General features: G+C 37.3%; 1 long non-coding RNA gene across 3 annotated transcripts in view; it reads right to left on the bottom strand.

Moving 5' to 3' along the window:
* The window catches only part of LOC136553605 (uncharacterized), a 57,271-nt gene extending 43,593 nt beyond the window's left edge, over positions 1-13,678 (bottom strand). For all 3 annotated transcript variants that reach the window (XR_010783187.1, XR_010783188.1, XR_010783186.1), the window contains exons 1-2: positions 13,538-13,678; positions 13,168-13,205 (exon numbers count right to left, since the gene is read on the bottom strand). This is a non-coding gene — a long non-coding RNA (uncharacterized lncRNA). The remainder of the gene's footprint in view (positions 1-13,167; positions 13,206-13,537) is intronic.
* Positions 13,679-17,651: the final 3,973 nt, after the last annotated feature.

Below are 17,651 nucleotides of genomic sequence, written 5' to 3'. Positions count from 1 at the left end.
CCACTTTTAGAGACCAGAATGTGAGTTTGAAAACATACACTATATCTGCAAACAATTCTGTGTCAGGATATAGAGAGAACCAGAAAGGCTTTTGCCATGTGAGACCCCAGGCAGGCTATGACTTACGCGATCCCAAATAAAATTTAAAAAGAAGAAATAAATGCAAGGAAAGAAAGTTATTATTTGCCTGAGAGTTTGCATATATCTGTGGGAGAATAATAATGTTTTTGGGAATGCTCCCAGATGAGGGAAAACTTGCTGATAACAGAGTTAAGCTGGACTGAGCAAAATTTCTGTAGTATCCTGTTTATAGCACCTTTTTAAAATTGCTTGCCTCATAAGTACCTAACAATAACCTTCAGGCATTCTGGGAACACACGTGGAATCCTTTTAACATAGGTTCCTACCTCTGTGTTTGAAGAAATATTTAAAAGTTTATTAAAATACTGCAATGCAAAGAGTAAATAAATATGAAATTTTTAAGCTAATAGTAAAAAAAGGAATGAAATCTTTCCCCCTCTTTTTTGACTTGGGTACAGACTAACACATGTTCTAAAGACTAAACCATCAAATATCCTCTCTATGGAAGCTGTCTCTTATTGGTCGCAAGTAAGCTACAAAATTTCTATTGACTGCACTGTGGAAAGATCAATGCCACTGACACCTTGATATTTGCTCCCACTTTCCATTTACTTTTCACTTGTGACTTTAAAATATAAGTGACAATGAAGCATTGTCTCTATGGTATATAAATGGGAGCTTATTTCCTGCATTTACTCTGGTTTTCCTAAGGGAAAGGGGATTTACAGTTAATAACAAATCCCGTTCCACATTTGGATTATTCCTGTGTACAGTAAAAACTCCTTGAATTTCAAATAATGCCAATTTCCATCTCAGCTGGAGAGGCGGTGGGGACCCTGGTGTGTGCTTGGCCACAAATAATCCCACATGTCACCAAGCCTAGTGATAAGCAAACGCTCACTGAGAGGGCCTTGCCCCTATCTTCACAGACCTGTCACCCTGCACTAGGACAGTCTCCACAGCAGGTGAGTCCCAGTGATCAGCACAGGGCACAGCAGCTCCTGCTGTCCTGCTCTTTGCTCCCTGGGCTGCTCTGTGCACAAGTAGTATGGAAATGTTCACTACCCTTGATTGCTATCAGTAATGGATGGGCATATGGAAATTGATCTGACTGATTACCAGCTCTGCCTCTAACACTGTTTTATCCATTGCCAGTAACTTGCAGAAGGAGTCCAGCAGACAATACTAAACCTACACCCCAAAATTACATAAGTAAAATCTTCATAGAAAAGGAGAGACAAATAAACAGAAACACAGCCTTCATTTTTTTTAGGAATACATTTCTTACAAAAGTTTTTTGTTTTTTAATAAAGGAAAATGAATGAGAGGATCATACTGAAACTGGAGCAAACAATGATTGTTAAAACTATGAAGAGCTCAGCAGCAGAGGTATTGTTTAGTTTATCTATGTCTATATTCCCTCATTTAATTGTTTTGCCAGGTTTCTTTCTGGGACACCCATTATTACACTATACTAATATACATTTAATCCTAGTACAACTAATTATATTTTCCCTTTAACCAGTATCTTACTCTCTGACAACAGAATTAAACTTAATGAAATATATTAATATTGAAGACAGAAATTATCTCAGTTGCTTTGCCTACAAAATCATTATAACCACTAAAGATCACTCATATAATGTTCCAGTGGTAAAGTCTAGAGAAAGGGAGCAGCACAGTAGTGATATTCAAACAAGAACCCAGCACCCCCTCAACCCTGGAACCACTAATAACTTCAGCCGGAACAATTGACAGAGGGGAAATGAATCATTCCCTTTGACAAGAACAAAACCATATTAAAATGTAATAGTTTATTAAACAACTGACTTCAGAAGTTAAATTACTAAATTGTATCTCCATGGGTTTTAAGAAGCAGTGTCTGATCACAATAATGGATTGCCTACAAACTTTTATCTTAGCCATCGCCTCCAGAGTTGATGTATTTAATTATTTAAACATTGTATTAATGAAACATGCTATACTGGTAAGAAAACTACTTTTATCACAGCACATGAAAGAAAAAAAATATGTGATTTACACTGCACAACTGCATTTGTACCCCCACTGCAAATAGCAAAAAGCATCCTCTCCTTGATCCTCTCTTTCCAGCTGCTACGCAGAACTAATTTAATGGCTGCCATTGTTCTTGATTCTGACTTGATTAAAAAAAATAGAAACCATTTAAAACATTCTGATGCACCTGTTGTGCTGCATTATGACCCACTGTGATTTCAATTTATGTCACATGAGAACATGCCACTAAAGCACCAGATTGCACCATGTGCAAAAACTAGCAGTGCTGGAAATTGATGTCACAGCACATTTTACAATGCATATCTGTTCACATAATGCACTGAACACATAAATTAAGATTAAAAAGAAAAGGAAAAAGAAATTAGTCATGGCATGAATGAGGTCAGACAGAATCATTCTTATTGGTACATGTCCTTTTGAAGCTGGAAACCTCTGCTGCAGAATGAAGACCTCTCATTTGAGCTGTTGAAAACCTAGTAGCACCAGCAGATTACCAACTTTTTTTGGTGGATCTGCCACAAGAGGGAAGTAAAACAGAAGTGGGTTCCAGGTGTTTGCTGACATCAGAGTGATACTGTAAACTAATAAAACTTGGAAAAAAATCCATGTTCTGAATCTGGTAGGACCTAAAGATGGATGCTTCTACTTATCTCTGCTGAGTGTTGAAGCCTCTCCCTCAGGTTCTTTAGTGGTCCTATCTTCTCCAGCTGCCATCCTGTCTTTCTCCTTGACTAACTGTCCCAAGAGGGATAAAAGAATTTGGCAAAGTGCTCTGGAGCGCATGAAAGACCAAAACTTAGGTACTTAAATGAAAAATGCAGAAATGAACAAAATATTAATCATATGAGCTTACAGTTAAGCACCTTTGAGAGCCCTTGAGAAGAGAGACTTGGCTTGAAAATCTGCACTATGAACACACTCATTGAATAATCATGTTTTGTGGAAGAAGAATTCAAATGCATTGCAGAATCCTGTACAGAAGAATCCAGCAATGCTTTTTCTTTTCACAAGGCACAGGAAGAAATATACCTTTGCAAAGCACATTTTTAAGACCTGCAACCTCTTCATTGCAAAAATGGCAACAATAATATTTCTCTTCCTTACACTTGTATTGCAAATGTTAATAATTACAAAATCTTGCAAGAACTGCTTGGAGAGCATTTAAAATGCTAAAAATGTTAAAAATCCATTCATTTACTGCCTAAACAGTGTCTTAAAGATCCAACTGCTACTAGGTAGCAACCCTTTACAGCCAGAAGAGCAGATGCATTGTGAATTAAACCAAATAAAAGACCTTTTTCTCAGGGAAGAAAGAACATAACCATGATCTGAGTTCTTCTTGTAAACCAATGACATTTCCAGTGATGTACTGTCTATTTTTGACTACTGTCCTTAAAAACAGATGCGAACTATTTGGAGACCAGACATCAGAAGAGAATGAGAATGACCAGAAAGCAACACCTCTGAATGTAGAGTGAGAGCATTGTAGTTATTCTATCTAAAAGTAAAGAAGAATGGGAAAGAAATGATAGCAGCAGAGAAATATGTAAGAGAAAGTGAATAATCTGTATGACAAGCCCAATGTGGATAGGACAAGAAATACTAGCATTGAGTCATAGCAAGAGGGATTTGGGTTAAACATTAGGAAAAAAAAATTGTAATTGTAAGGAAAGTTAAGCACTAGGGAAGAACACTCACCTCACCTGAGGAGACTGTGGGATCTCCACCGCTGGGTGATTTCAAGGACAACTCATGCAGATATCTTAGATATCTTTCGGGTACATCCAAGGTCCTGCTATTAACAGGGACTAACTGATGAAGAGAGTCCTGTTTCCTAAGTTGTGCTGTATAATATGTACAGGTAGTGAGAAATGGTTTGTTTGTGTGAGAGCTAGAGACCAGCCACTAATGAAAAGCCATTAATGAAAAGCAAGTCTAATGGACCTTCCAAAAATATGCACCCTCATTTCAGTGTGGGGAGGTGATATCCTATTGCTGAGGGAATCCTGCTTGACTGACAGGAAAAGGACCAGGAAATTAATTCTCCCTGGAAATTTCTTTCTGTGAAGTAGCCAAGATCGCTGGATGACTTTCCCAGGATTGTTCTCTTTCTACTTACAAGCATCTGCTAGGAAGTAGCTCTGTGTAGACTGAATAGATGGAATGCTGGTGAATTTGTGCTCCAGGAGGACAGGAAGGAACCTGAAATCTCAGAGGAGGGGTTCTGTGCTATGACAGACCAGTTATTGAGAGTTTGCACTGAGGTCTTCTCTCTGGCTTGAAAGACAAACAGTGCTTTGAATTCTCCTGCAGACTGAAGCAGAGGTTATGGGGATGGAAAATGGCCAAGAGAAAGGAATTTTGCAGGGAAAGCATGCCTTATGGGAGACTTGTACTCAGTCAAGACTTCCACTTATCTTTAATGCCCTGCACCTGCCACATGGCATCACTCATGTGTTATAGTTTCTCTCTTTCTATGAATAAGCCTGGGCTAGAGGATGGGCTTCAACTAAGATTTACCTATTCCTCACAGGAAAATTGTGGTTTGCCTGGGAGATCAAAGAAATCAAGCCACCATGGCTGTGAGGGTATGTGGTGCATGTCTGGTGTAACAAGTTTGGATCTATAGATCATGGTGCTATACAGATAGCCTGTGCTTAGTGAGTGGATGTTTTTACAGGATTTCTGCATGGTAGCTCATTGCTCTATCTTTATGAATTGTGAATGGCTCAAAATACTGAGCAAATTATTCGTGTCCGGTTTTGCTTAGAACAGGAAAACATATCAGTCCTTTTGCCAGGCTATGGATTCAAATTTTTTAAATGCATAATGACTTTTGACAGAACATGACTATCTAAGGCAGCTTTGGGCACTGTGGAGAGAAAACCTAGGGGAAAAAAGTAGGTTGGGATCAATGAAAACCAACATGTATAAGTATATCTAGAGCTGAGATACTGGTGAGGGCCAGCAGAGGATTAGGAGAGAATGAGGTTTTGATGAAAGTAGTGTAAGGGCTATTCTGTTGTCTCAGCTGAAGGTAGAAAACAACCAGAGAGTCAGGGGAAACTGTGAAGATATTGGAGGAAATCTGCATCTCTACTCAAGGAAATTAGGTAAGATTGTCCTATTCTAGGGTTGCAAACAAAACTGACAGACTTTCCAGAATCTTGAGTCAGGAAGGTGCATTTATTACAATACTAATTTCAGGAACCACTCCATGATAGGGGCATCTTGGTTTCTAATGTGCTTCTGGAAACTCTGAGAGCAAACTGACTCAGATTCCTCAGCAAACTGGATGAGATCCACTCCATCCACATGAAGTAATGAATATCGGTTTCATGAGGCCTATGCTGTAACCACATCTGTGGTTCTTGTGCTTCTTAGCAGAACTGCACAAGGACTTGTCTCTTTCCTCTTGCTTCTTTAATTGCACCCTTCTTAGATAACCTGAAGCAAAGATGAGAAGGATTCACAGACAGAAGAAGACGGGTGAGGAGAAAATCTCTCTTTTGATCAGAAAATACCCAAGTGAGGAGTAGTGAATTTCAAAGAGGTGTTTGTGAATCTCTGGTTCAAGTGGATTCCCAAATACTCATGTTCCTGTAAACTGGCAGCTTTTGAGGACTGGCCAAAACAAGTGCAATATAACCTTTGATGCAAACCTGGTAGAAAGATTGCACAAAATTCTGTCCCCTTAATCATATGAGAAGCTGGAGTGAAAAGTTTCCCTTCACTAGATTTCTTTTATTTTAACACACATAATCAATTCTATCTCCCAAGGCTTTTTGTCTCTGCTTTGCTTTGGGCCATTCTCATGACTGTTTCTCTCATTTCCTCCTATTCTCCTAGTTCACTTCCTGCACTGAAGCAAAAACCAGTCCATCTTAAACAACCTACAACCCCTGATTTTCCCACTAGAAAGCTGCACACCACATTCATCATGGGCTGTGGTTGTACATTTGGGGGCAGAGTTTACTTGAATGCCTTTTAACATAATGGGTAGGGAAGGCAGGCTTTTGGAAGATTACGATCCTGCTTGTCAGTGTACCACAATACTGTGAGTTGTGACTGCAAGAGAACTAGGAGTCACCCAGCAATGAGGATCTGAGGCCAGATTATTGACAGTTGCCTCTAGAGCATTTTTCTCTTTGTGTTCCAGAGAGTAAATAGCACTTTGGGTATCCGCTGACGGCCAGTCCTTCATTCGGGAGAGCGGGGGTGTGATATTACACTTCTGCTTCATCCAACTTGTCCTCCAAGTGGTAAATATGTGTGTGGGGGTATTCACATATGTAAAGAAAACTTAAAATAATATATGAAGGAATTAAAATCCAAGATGCCATAATCTTACTTACTAAAAAAAAAAAGAGAAAAAAAAAAGAAAAAAAAAACAAAACCAAAAAACTCCTCCTACATATGAGCAGATAAACAGTACTGCACTTCAAAATACTCCTGGGATAAAGAAAAGCCTGCTGGTCTAAGAAACTTACACTGCCATGAAACAGTGAATTTGAGGACTTCAGCCAGATCAGCTACTCATAATATTCTCTGGTTTTGCCAACATATTATGATATGAGAAAACATCTGTAAATCATGATGTAAGAAGGTACTCTGAGATATACTCTATTCCAAAAACTTTCAATAGCCAATATATCAAATATATAGCATACAACATGTCTGAGTGTTAGGAAATGAAGTGTAATTTTCCCTCTGCTCTTAAAAGTGAGGGAGTATTCATCCTCCTCCTGCCCTACCTTTGTCCCGTCCCCTTCAGATCTCCTGTGTCTCAGAGGTTCCCACAATTCTCTCTGACTTCAGTTATCTTTAATCAATTCCAGGAACACTTTTTAATCCAAAACCAAAAGAGATCAGCCAAATTAGAATGGTGTTAAAGTCAGTGAAATTAGATGGACTTTATGGTTTAAAACACAGGTGTGGTTTGTGCTAAAAAGCAATATTTATGTCCAAGAAAACCATAAAATCCTTTTTTCAAGATGGCTGATCTGCATTTACTGCCTGGGCTTATATTTTTCCTCATTGCAATTATTTGACAGGGGCAGCTAAAGAGTATTGTATTCATGTTGTAAAAGGAGGATTTGATGATGTATAGTATTTAGCAGCATTAGAGTAAGGTAGGGATATTGCCCTGGGAAACACTATTTCTTACTGAAGACTTACTGTTGCCTTTGAAACTGGAAGGTAAATTGATGCACTAATCTCACAGCATTCCAATATCAGATACAGATGCATCTTAAAATATCACCATAATATCATTCTTCCTATACTTTCTAAGGAGGCTTGTCCCCTGAATTGTCTATAAACTGCCCTCTAACCCTTTAATATAAATATTCTCCCCAAATTCTCAAAGGTATTATGTAGAGAAAAGTACTTATTAAAATAACATGGCAGACCTGGCTAGAACTGAGAAAACCAAGAAATTCACAGCTGAGATTGAAACTCCATCTTTGAGACACCCCGTTGTGCTTTGTTGCATTTTAATAAGTGTTCATATGACCCTCTGCCAGTTAATTATGGGGATCTTTAGAATTTTGTTCTGGACCCCTTGCTCTTCACTACTGATGTGCTTCTTTCACTTCTATTTTTAAGGACGTTAAGGTGAGTTATCATTGTTAACCTGCTAACACCCAGATCTATTTTGTCATTTTAGCTGATCCTACTAAAACAGCTTTTAGTCTTTTTGTCTTACCTCCCTAAAGTTCAAATTTGGACCTTAACGGAATGTCTTAATAAAAAGAGAGAGAGAGAGAGAGAGAAGAAACACAAAAACTCAGATCCCTTCTCTCCCCACAAGCCCACTAGAAATAGCTTCAAGTTTTCAGTTCTATTAGATGATAAACTGTTTATAATTTACAGTATGTCCAAAAGAATTGAGATCATGTTAGATCCTGTTTAGCCATATCCTATAGAGGAGGTCTTAGGTTATATTTTTTGTTTTGTTTTATTGTGATGGTTGGTTTATTTTGGATTTCCCATTTGAAAAAAGGAGAGATTGTAAGAATACTGTAAATATTCCTGTGGCTTTTCCTTTCTTGTTCCCATTTCAAGGTGAAAAAATCACCTTTTATCACCTACACAGAAGAAAGAACACTACACATACCTAGGCAAATTTTTATTCAGGGGAGAGAGAAGAAAAAAAAAACAACCAACCAACCAACCAACCAATGAAACCTATGGAAGAAAATGTTTTTTAGTACCTCCTGTAGCTGCCCTCTGCATCAAGATTTTGTGGGTTACTTCTGAAAGAAACATATATTGGAAAAGGAATGAATTTCCTCTGAAATGCAGTCTGTCACCCATAAGGAAATATTACTCTGCTTGATAAAGTAAAGGAACCTCAGGAGGGGACAGAAGTAAAACTAGACATCATTAATGAACTAAAATTCTGATTATTTGGAGGTTCCTAGATAAAATGAGGACAGAGACAGTCTTTTGAAACACTGTAGACAAACATTGATATTGTTATACAAGTTTGAAACAATAGTCTGAATCTTCTGAGATTTGTCCATCACTAGAAAAATTTAATGAATGCTCTTTTAGTAGTGGAATTTTCCCATTGAATGCAAATAATCTCAAAAGTTTATTTTCAGAATGTTTCATGCTTGTTTTTGTCAGACAGCTGGTAGATGGAAAGGGTTTCAAAAATAAAGAAAATTATATACAATGAATTACCAATTGCAGTAGACACTAGGAGATTAAATGTATTTTTATTGTGAGGACATAATGCTGCTATAACCCAACCTTCTCCACCCCCATCGGGTAAAGAACATTTAATGAAGGAGAAGATGCTTCTATTAATCTGCAATCCATTTCTGGTCTATATAACATGCATTAGACATTCACCAGTAATTTCTTCCATCTAACCCTTATTTTGGAGACAAAAATATTCTTTCAACATTTAATAAGAAAAGGCTGATAAACAGTTGACTAATACACATTTTCTATATTATTTTTAATATAATCAGTAGCATTTTGACACATTTATATTCCCAGTTACATGGGAGGCCATTATGCATTTTTGTTCAGAAAATCTTTCAAGATGCGCGTTTCCAGGACTTCTGTTCTTGGAATATCTGTCAGAATGTACTTCTTAGAAGCAGTTTACCTAGGTGTAGCTTTTTTCTGAGAAGGTCATCCCAGTAGTGGAAATCCCAGTGGTGTGTATAGGTTACAAATAACATGATTTTCTGGTCCATTTTTTCCTACAGTTTCCAAACTTCCTTCTCTCCCCACTCAGGAAATATTAAATTTCTCAGTAGCTCCTGGGCTAAGCTTTCATTCTGCCTCTACTCCTAGACAAAGTTAATGCCAGCTTGTTGTCTCTGTTTTTTTAGCTTTGGTCCAAAGCTTATTTTCAGTTTACACTCAGACATTTGATCAGCTACTTAGATTGTTTTATTAAATTTTTATTTAAAACAATAATTATAGGAAGAATACCTTCTTATAGTAGAGAATACATCCTTAAAGCTAAGAAAGCCCCTGCTTTGCTTTTTTTGTGAGCAAGAAATGCAACTTTCTGTAAGCCTGAAACATTATCAAATGAAGGGTTAAGCAATGGCATTAATTTTTTTAACATTCTGTTACTTCAGTGAACTTCATCAGTAAGCCTATGATTAACTTTTCTCTTTAAAAAAAAATAAATCTAACTTTGAGTTTTGCTTTTCTTGTATCTAAGGAGATTGAATAAAAATATCCCAGAGTAAAGCAATTCTGCTCCTTAACCCTATAGGACTGTGAACACAATGGATTCCTATGCTCATACTTGCTGACAGGATATTACTGCTTTCCTTTGATATATAATTTTATAGTATCTGCTGCTAGTCAATTGCCCTTTGATATGCAATTTTATAGTATCTTCTCCTGGTTTTTTAGACCTTTTTTATTGGTGTTGGTCAAATCAGGTGTATAAAGCAAGAACATCAGTACGAGGAGTTTGAGTTCAATGAGAATGAGTTGCCTATTAATTCTGCTGGCAGGTTCCAAGTCCAACGCTATCACAGAATTCTGCCACCTTTTTCCCCAAGTTTGTTAGTTAGTTTTGGCTTGGCCAAAGGGCTACTACCAAAACTTTAGGCCCTGATCTTGCAGTCAGATTTTCATGTGTGGGATCACATTGACCTCAGCAAGTTTTTAAGCAGATGCTAACATCAGACAACCATGAATTTGTCCCAGAAGAATTTCATGAGACAATCAGCTGTGAAGTTTCTGGGAAATTCAGATAGTCTGGAGATCAGCAAATGCACAGGTCATGCAGGATTTTGTCACAGTAACAATACTCGCCCATGTGGCATTGATGGGGCCCAGGAACTTTTTGGTGACAGTGTCCTCCATCCCTCTCTCTCTCATCCTCTGCATTTGTACAAAGATATTTACACATGTATACATATATATATACATCTACATATATATATGTAGCATCATGGGGCCAATTTACATATATATATATATATATGCATTATAACAAGTAAACACTGGTGTCTTGAGTGTGATTGTCAAATTTCCTATTTGTTATATATTCTCTGTTTGAGATGATCTGTTTTCTCCAAAGGCATCTGGTCATGCTTATGACTTATCTCAGCCATGTCACCTCATTCAGGTAAAACAAAAAAAGTCAGAGAAAAATGAAAGAACTTAGAATTCCTAAGTCCTTTGCATCAAAAAAAAAAGATACACAAAGGTAAATCTATTACATGCCCAAATACTTGGTTTTTGGATTGGTTTGGTTTATTAGTTTTGGTTTGTTGGGCGTTTTTAGGGGTTTTTTTGCCTTTTTTTTTTGGTTATTTTTTTTCAATTAATAGTGAATTATAGTTAGATTATATAAGAAAGAGCTCTAAGAAGTCCACTGACAGCAACCTTATATGTCTGTCAAAGAATGAAGTCTTTGTTTCTGGACTTTGGGTGGATATTTTTACAGTTTTCTTTCTGTGGAATTGATAAATGCAAAACTCGCTTCCAAAACCCACACACCTCTTTTACTTATCCAGGATATGACTGCAAGATACAGCTCTAATAAACCAATCTAAAAAAGACATTCTGATTTCCAAAGAGTACCAGAATAAGGTTTGCATTAATTCCTGGTTAAATACAACAGTTAGAAAATTAATAAAAAAGCTATTCAGAACAGTAAGCACATTCTGGAGTTAAGATTATTTTACTTTACCATAATGAATATCACTCATTTAAAAAGTAGTACATCCTCACGAATTAATACATAATACTTCTGTTAATTTCCTTGAGTATTTAACATCAAAATGTCATATGTTTGCAACTCATGCACGTGTAGCATTTATTTAATCTATTTTTAATTTCAGTTCAGCTATACTCTGTGGAACAAAAATCTTGCCAGGACTGTGAGTTCTGACAAAAATAAACCGGGATATTCTGTAATAAAATACTGATTTTAGCTTCTCTTAAAACTTGAATTTATTTGTTAAAATGAAATTATTAGTTGGAAATTCTGATTAAAATGCAGAAGTGGCAACTTGGAAAACTTCCCAATCATACCTGAGGGGTGAAGCAGGAGGATTGGAGATACTGAATGAAACCCCACAGAACTGATCATTTTCCCCACTGTATCCTTTTAAAAAGCTGTAGCTCCTGTTTCTTGTAAATTTAGCTGCTTTTTAGTTTCTCAACAGCCCCTAATTTTTAAAAGAAAATGTGACATCACTACAGATAGCTTCTTAAAGTTTTTCCGAAACTCCATTTGACTTTGTAAATATCTCTGAATAACAAAACATGCTGGGCTGGATCCTGTCAGGTACAGGAAATCCTGTTGTGGTATATCAAGGTGAATGTCTGTAGCTGAAACTCAAATTTGGCATACCCTCCCTTACTTGGAGGCCAATGAGTCATCTTATTTTTACCTCTTTTTCCCCAAACTTTGGTTGGATCTGCTTTCATTCCCCAACTCATATATGTATTTATTTATTTATTTATTTTTAATTTTTTAATTAACCAAGCTAGGAATAAAGAGAATTCTCAAGTCACAAAACTCTGCCATGCAAGGATATGTGTGGTTTTGCCAAGGGGCTGCATCCCTGGTCATTTTGGAGATTCAGAAACTGATGAAAGATGTGGAGTTGAAGTAACATATAAAAGCTGGGAACAAAACTTGCTAAGCTGTGCAGAGAGTGTTGTAATTTACCATCTACATTCCATAAGACTTTGCTGAAAAACTTGCTGTTACTAATATCACCCAGCACAAAGTCATGTTGCACACAAAAATCATAATTTTGTGTTTGTAAATCACCATGAATATATAAATTTGCACTATGTCAGTACTCTATAAAATCTGCTAGTTTTTAAATTTTTTTTTGTTAAGAATTGAATTTTTCTTTGGAGTTATAATTCTAGTCTACCTTACTAAGAAAACAGGACATTATCCATATTAAAATAAACTGTAAGCAAAACTAAAATCTGCCCTTAGTTTGAGGTAAATTTTATGCTAATTTTATTTCACATTAAAAACTTCCCCCTCCTCCCCGCAAAAAAAAACCCAACAAAACAACCACAGACAGGGGATAGCACAGCTTTATCAGAGAAATACACTTTTGAGGAGTAAGTTTGTATCATAAGGAGTCTTTCAGAGGTCCTGGTGCCCTGTCTAAAAGATGGTCCAGAGGCTAAAACAGAGGTCATCCCCCAATGCCAGCACCACCTCTGTATGATGGGGTAGCAGCAGCAAGGAAAGTGCTGTACATTCTCTCTTACAGTAATGCAAACTGGCTGTAAGAGAAATACTAATATTTAAATAAAGAAATATTTACAGATATTCCCCATGCCAAACGCTGCAGCTGTAACTGCAAGGCATGTGAGGATGGCAAAGCAGCGAGACCCCTTCCTTAGAGTGTTTTTATTTTTTTCCTACTAACTGTAACGTGTGGCTGCTTTTCTGCCTAAACATCTCTAAAGGGCTATGAAAACTGAAGTCCTTCAAAGCTGTTAAATATTTCCTCAGATTCACAATAAAATTCTGCATTACAGATCTCCTAGTAAAATCTCTGAAGCATTGCAAGCGGTACTTACATAATTTTCTGTTAAGTCAGTATTTGTGTATTCAACACCTAGAAAATAAGGAAAGTGAATGTGGATAGGGAAGGGAAAAAACAAAGGCGAAGGGGGAAGGGGGCGGGAGGGAAGGGGTGGGGGGGGAATAGACAAACCCTACCCTGAAACAGCCATGCAGCTATTAAACATATGCCAAAGTAAACAATAGTGTGAGGGTCTGCCATAGCTTTGCCCTGCAGGTAGACGGCAGGCGGCACAGAAGGAAAGCAAATGGCAAGGAAAAGAGAAAGACGGTACAGGATGTGGATGAGATGCCGAGCCCTGAGAGCATGAACGGCCTGATTGTGATCCTCAAGTCACACCATCAGCCATGCAAAACAGGACATACCTTTCTGGCTTGCTGGTTCTGTCGGCTGAAACAAAGCAGTCCCATTCTCAGCGGGAGGCCAAATCAAAATGAAATTTTATTTAGTCTGCACTGTCCCCAGATTGGGTTTCAGAATGACTGCTTTAGGAGATAGCATGGATGTGGCTGATGCATGCTTTGCATATGAAACTGCAATAGAGGAGGAAAAAAAAAAATCTACATAATCAAAAAAATCTGTGCTGTGTGGATTGCAAAAACCCCTGGACGTCAGAGAAGCAGCTACAAAGGATGTTTTTAAAAAATGACCTTCCTGAAAAAAAAAAATGCGGATTTGTGCTTTGCAATACTATTTTCAATAAATACCTAATAGATCACTTTGCATATAATTATTCAGAAGCTGCCCTGAGAGACTGAAATATCAAATAATTTTTCTGTTTTTTTTGTTTTAATCGTGGAACAGAATTACAGTTTGGAAATAAATGCAGAGAAAATATATATCTCAAGAGGATTTCTGTGTCTTGCAGTGGCTGGGACTGATTGCACCTCAAAATCCTCATCAATTTAATTTTTAAGTCCCTGATTTCCTAGAGTACCTAAAGAAAGGCCTACTGCAGTAAAGAACATCTGCTTTTTGTGCCACTGATCTAATGCATTCCACCTTGCACTTTTAAAAAAGGACCCATTCTTTGATTAGACACACTTAATTTTACAGACTATTAATAAATAAAAAAGATCATCAACTGATCACACAGTATTTTCATTAGAAGTTAGAAATAACTTACAAAGGCAAGGAATAGTCTGCAGAAAATGCAGGGCATACACCGTGTAATGCCTTTGTTGTCAGTTATGCTGCAAATGAGATTTTCAAATAGGATTTGCAGAGGCAGGGCAGTGATCAGCACAGTGCAACATCCAGGAAAGGGAAGTTGAGCACAGTATTCTGTGAAACAAGGGGGCAGAAGGGAGCCTGTTTGTAGATACATATTATTATCCATAGAAAACACTTATCACTGCTTGATTTTGCTACACCAGCTACTTGGAAGTAGGTGATACCAATAATTTTGCAAGTGCACATCTGTGTGGGAATGTGTGTCTGTATTTATCTGTGTGCAGGGCATATAAGCCTGTAGTCTGTGTACATGTACATGCTTGATGCTTACACTGTAAAGGAGAAGCAAAAGGCAGCACAAACAATACATGTTTTCAATTGACAGATATTTTTCTGCTGGGACAAGCAGTGCTAATGCTGCGCTATATGTAGATTATGGACAGCTAAAGAATGGGGTGGAAAAAACCCAGAAAACCCAAATACCATAGAATCTTACAGAATGCAAAAATGCAAGATCCCAAATAAGCAATATAGATAAAAACTTGCAGGAATAATGAGATACAGTGCAAATCATTCACACAATGTGCTTTCACACTGCGATGACGGAAGCCACTGACAACAATGCAACCACGTGCAGATACTCCTTGGAGAAACAGTCGAGCAAATTTTGTAATTCTATCTTCAGTGTTTTGCAGCCTGAGTTTGAGACTTGCTGGAACAAAATGTGCGAAAATATTGATGTTTTAAAAATTAAGCATTGGATGTCATGGAAGGTAACTTCATAATGAGTTTTTCTACTGCTATTTAAAACTAAAAATCCATAAGGAGCACAGTGAAAAATATAACATTTGTTCTCCTTATGTCTTGCAACAACTGTTTTTATATTTGTAATCATCCTAACTGTTGTACCAAACAAAATATTCAGATAGTCCCTAGCCTCATGCTGTATCTTATTTATTCTGATGCATATCTTACAGCAAATCTTCATCTGTATTGAACTAATTTGATTTTTTTTTGAGTGTTATTATTTTTATAAAAGCTGCTTTTTTTTCCACTCACAGAACTTCCCACTTTAGGGAAAAAGCAAGATGTGATTGCTTTAAAAATAGAAGACCAAATACATAGCTAGTATTCCCAAAATTCAATGCACCTGGCATTCACTTTATACCTAATAAGCATCCGTGAATATGCAAATGTTCAATGTCTCTAGTAACCTCATTAATTTATTCCTCAGGCAATCAAAGAATGTGAACCAGTCCTCTGCTACTAATACTGGAAGTGGTACGCTGCTCAGCATTACTAGAATAATCTGAAAGCACATTCTGCATATTGAAAAACTGTTTCATCTTTCTTCCTTCCTTTGCCACTGTAATTCAAACAAAGACTTCCTACCTCAGTTTACATAGCTGACAGCAAAAGTTGAAAAATGCCAAAAAATAATTAAGACATATATATTATCTCTCTTTCTCTCTCTCTGTCCCTCTCTACATATATATATAAATATATACATATATATGTATCCATGTGCACACATGCACGCTGGGAAGATAAATAGTTTAAAGAGATCTCAACAGAATTCCAGTTTGAAAACCACCTGAGCTTTCTTATTCATTTATTTGGAAAAGGGGAAGCTTGGGCAGGATGGAGGAGTGAGGGAAAAATGACCTGCCTCCTACTCTGCAGAGCAGCTGAATAATCTTTTCCTTTGCCCACATTAAAAGCCCTGAATAATGTTTATAAAATGTTAGGGAATCCCGGTAGGTTTCCTATTTAACAAGCCATGTATGACAAATCACAGTGTAATGTACTACGTTCTTAATCTTTAATTAGAATGTGAATATCTGTGCGAGAACGCAGTTAACTTTGACACATTAAATCTTCTGGTTAAAGTGCCTTACAGGAAGTGCAAAGATGAAACACTGCAACAATCTACTGCCTCTCTCCATTCACCCAGACAGTTGGGGAAGGATGATAACATCTTGTAATACCTGCTCTGTAGTAATTAATCGCTGTGGTATTTAGGACCATTCAAGTAGACAAATATGACAGAGACAGGGACAATTAGGAACCTTGTTCAAGCTACATTAACTTTTCCAGCTATTACAACACAGCAGCTCAAGTTTGCTTGTAAAAGCTGCAGAGGGATTGTTATGCATTAGCCGTGCGATTATTAATGAAAGAAAAGGAGAATTGTGTTTATTGTAGTTTGAAAATTGCAAATAAATTTCAATTATCTGCTATGTCATTTTGTTAAACATGCATTCTGGAAATGCCTTTGTACTCTAAATCATGAGCTACTTAGAGCAAACTAATACTAGAGAGCCTTTGGGAGATACAAAGTCAATATTTTTGTTGAACTGGCCTTCTTTCTTGTTGAAACCAGAGACAGACAGAGCTACCTGAAGATATTTCAGATAGTTAGCAACCCCACAGACACCGGCATTCATCCTGACTCTGTGTGCCAACAGGCAGTCAGATCAGACTTTGAGACATCACTGGTGGAATGTGAGTTCTGCTCCACAAGAATAAGAGAGCTCATCTCCCTTACTGCTGGCACACACAAAGTGCACACAGAGAGATAAACAAACAACAGTGGGGGGAGAAAGCCCTTCAGAAAGCCCTTTGCCTCTTTCCCATTATTGCCACAGTCATCACCAGGACAGAAAGAATGAAACTCAGGGAAAACCTACGGGACTTGGTATAGATTACAGATTGGAAAGGTTACACACTCTGCTTCACTCTCCTATCAATAAGGAGCACTAAATGCACTGCAGAGTATAAAGTTTATATTTTAACTAAATGTTTGAGGCAGCATAACTTGCCATTGCTGTTTGGTACCCCATGAACACCTATCAGTTCTCAATATTAAAGGAGGATGGTCAGAAAACAACAGAACTGGGGAAACATTGCAAAAACTGGCATGAATATTCACTTGGTGTCTGTTTTCTTAAAAAAAAAAAAAAACTTAAAAAATAGAAATCACCTAAACCTGTGGCCCTTTTATGTTCACTTTATATGAATATTTGAACTAGAGTTTCTTAGCAGCATGAATGCTTTCAGAAAGCTAATTTGAAAGTCATACGTGCAAGTGTTTGTGGAAAACGAATTCTAAATTTGCATGTGCAAATATTTGCACTGGGTATGCTGTCGTCTTCCCCCAGTCAGGGAGCAGCAGCGCTGCCACGTGTCTCACCCCACCAATCCTTCCCAAGGAACCCAGCTTGAGTTTCAAATATTGTGTCAAATTTGCCCAGTGAACTTGTTTATGATTGAGCCCCAAAGTAGAAAAAAAGAGAAGTGTTAAAA

The sequence above is a fragment of the Molothrus aeneus genome, chromosome 2, assembly GCF_037042795.1.
Source record: "Molothrus aeneus isolate 106 chromosome 2, BPBGC_Maene_1.0, whole genome shotgun sequence".
NCBI classification, from domain to species: domain Eukaryota; kingdom Metazoa; phylum Chordata; class Aves; order Passeriformes; family Icteridae; genus Molothrus; species Molothrus aeneus.
The sequence above is the reverse complement of the archived record's forward strand: the minus strand, read 5'-3'. Positions and strand labels throughout refer to the sequence as shown.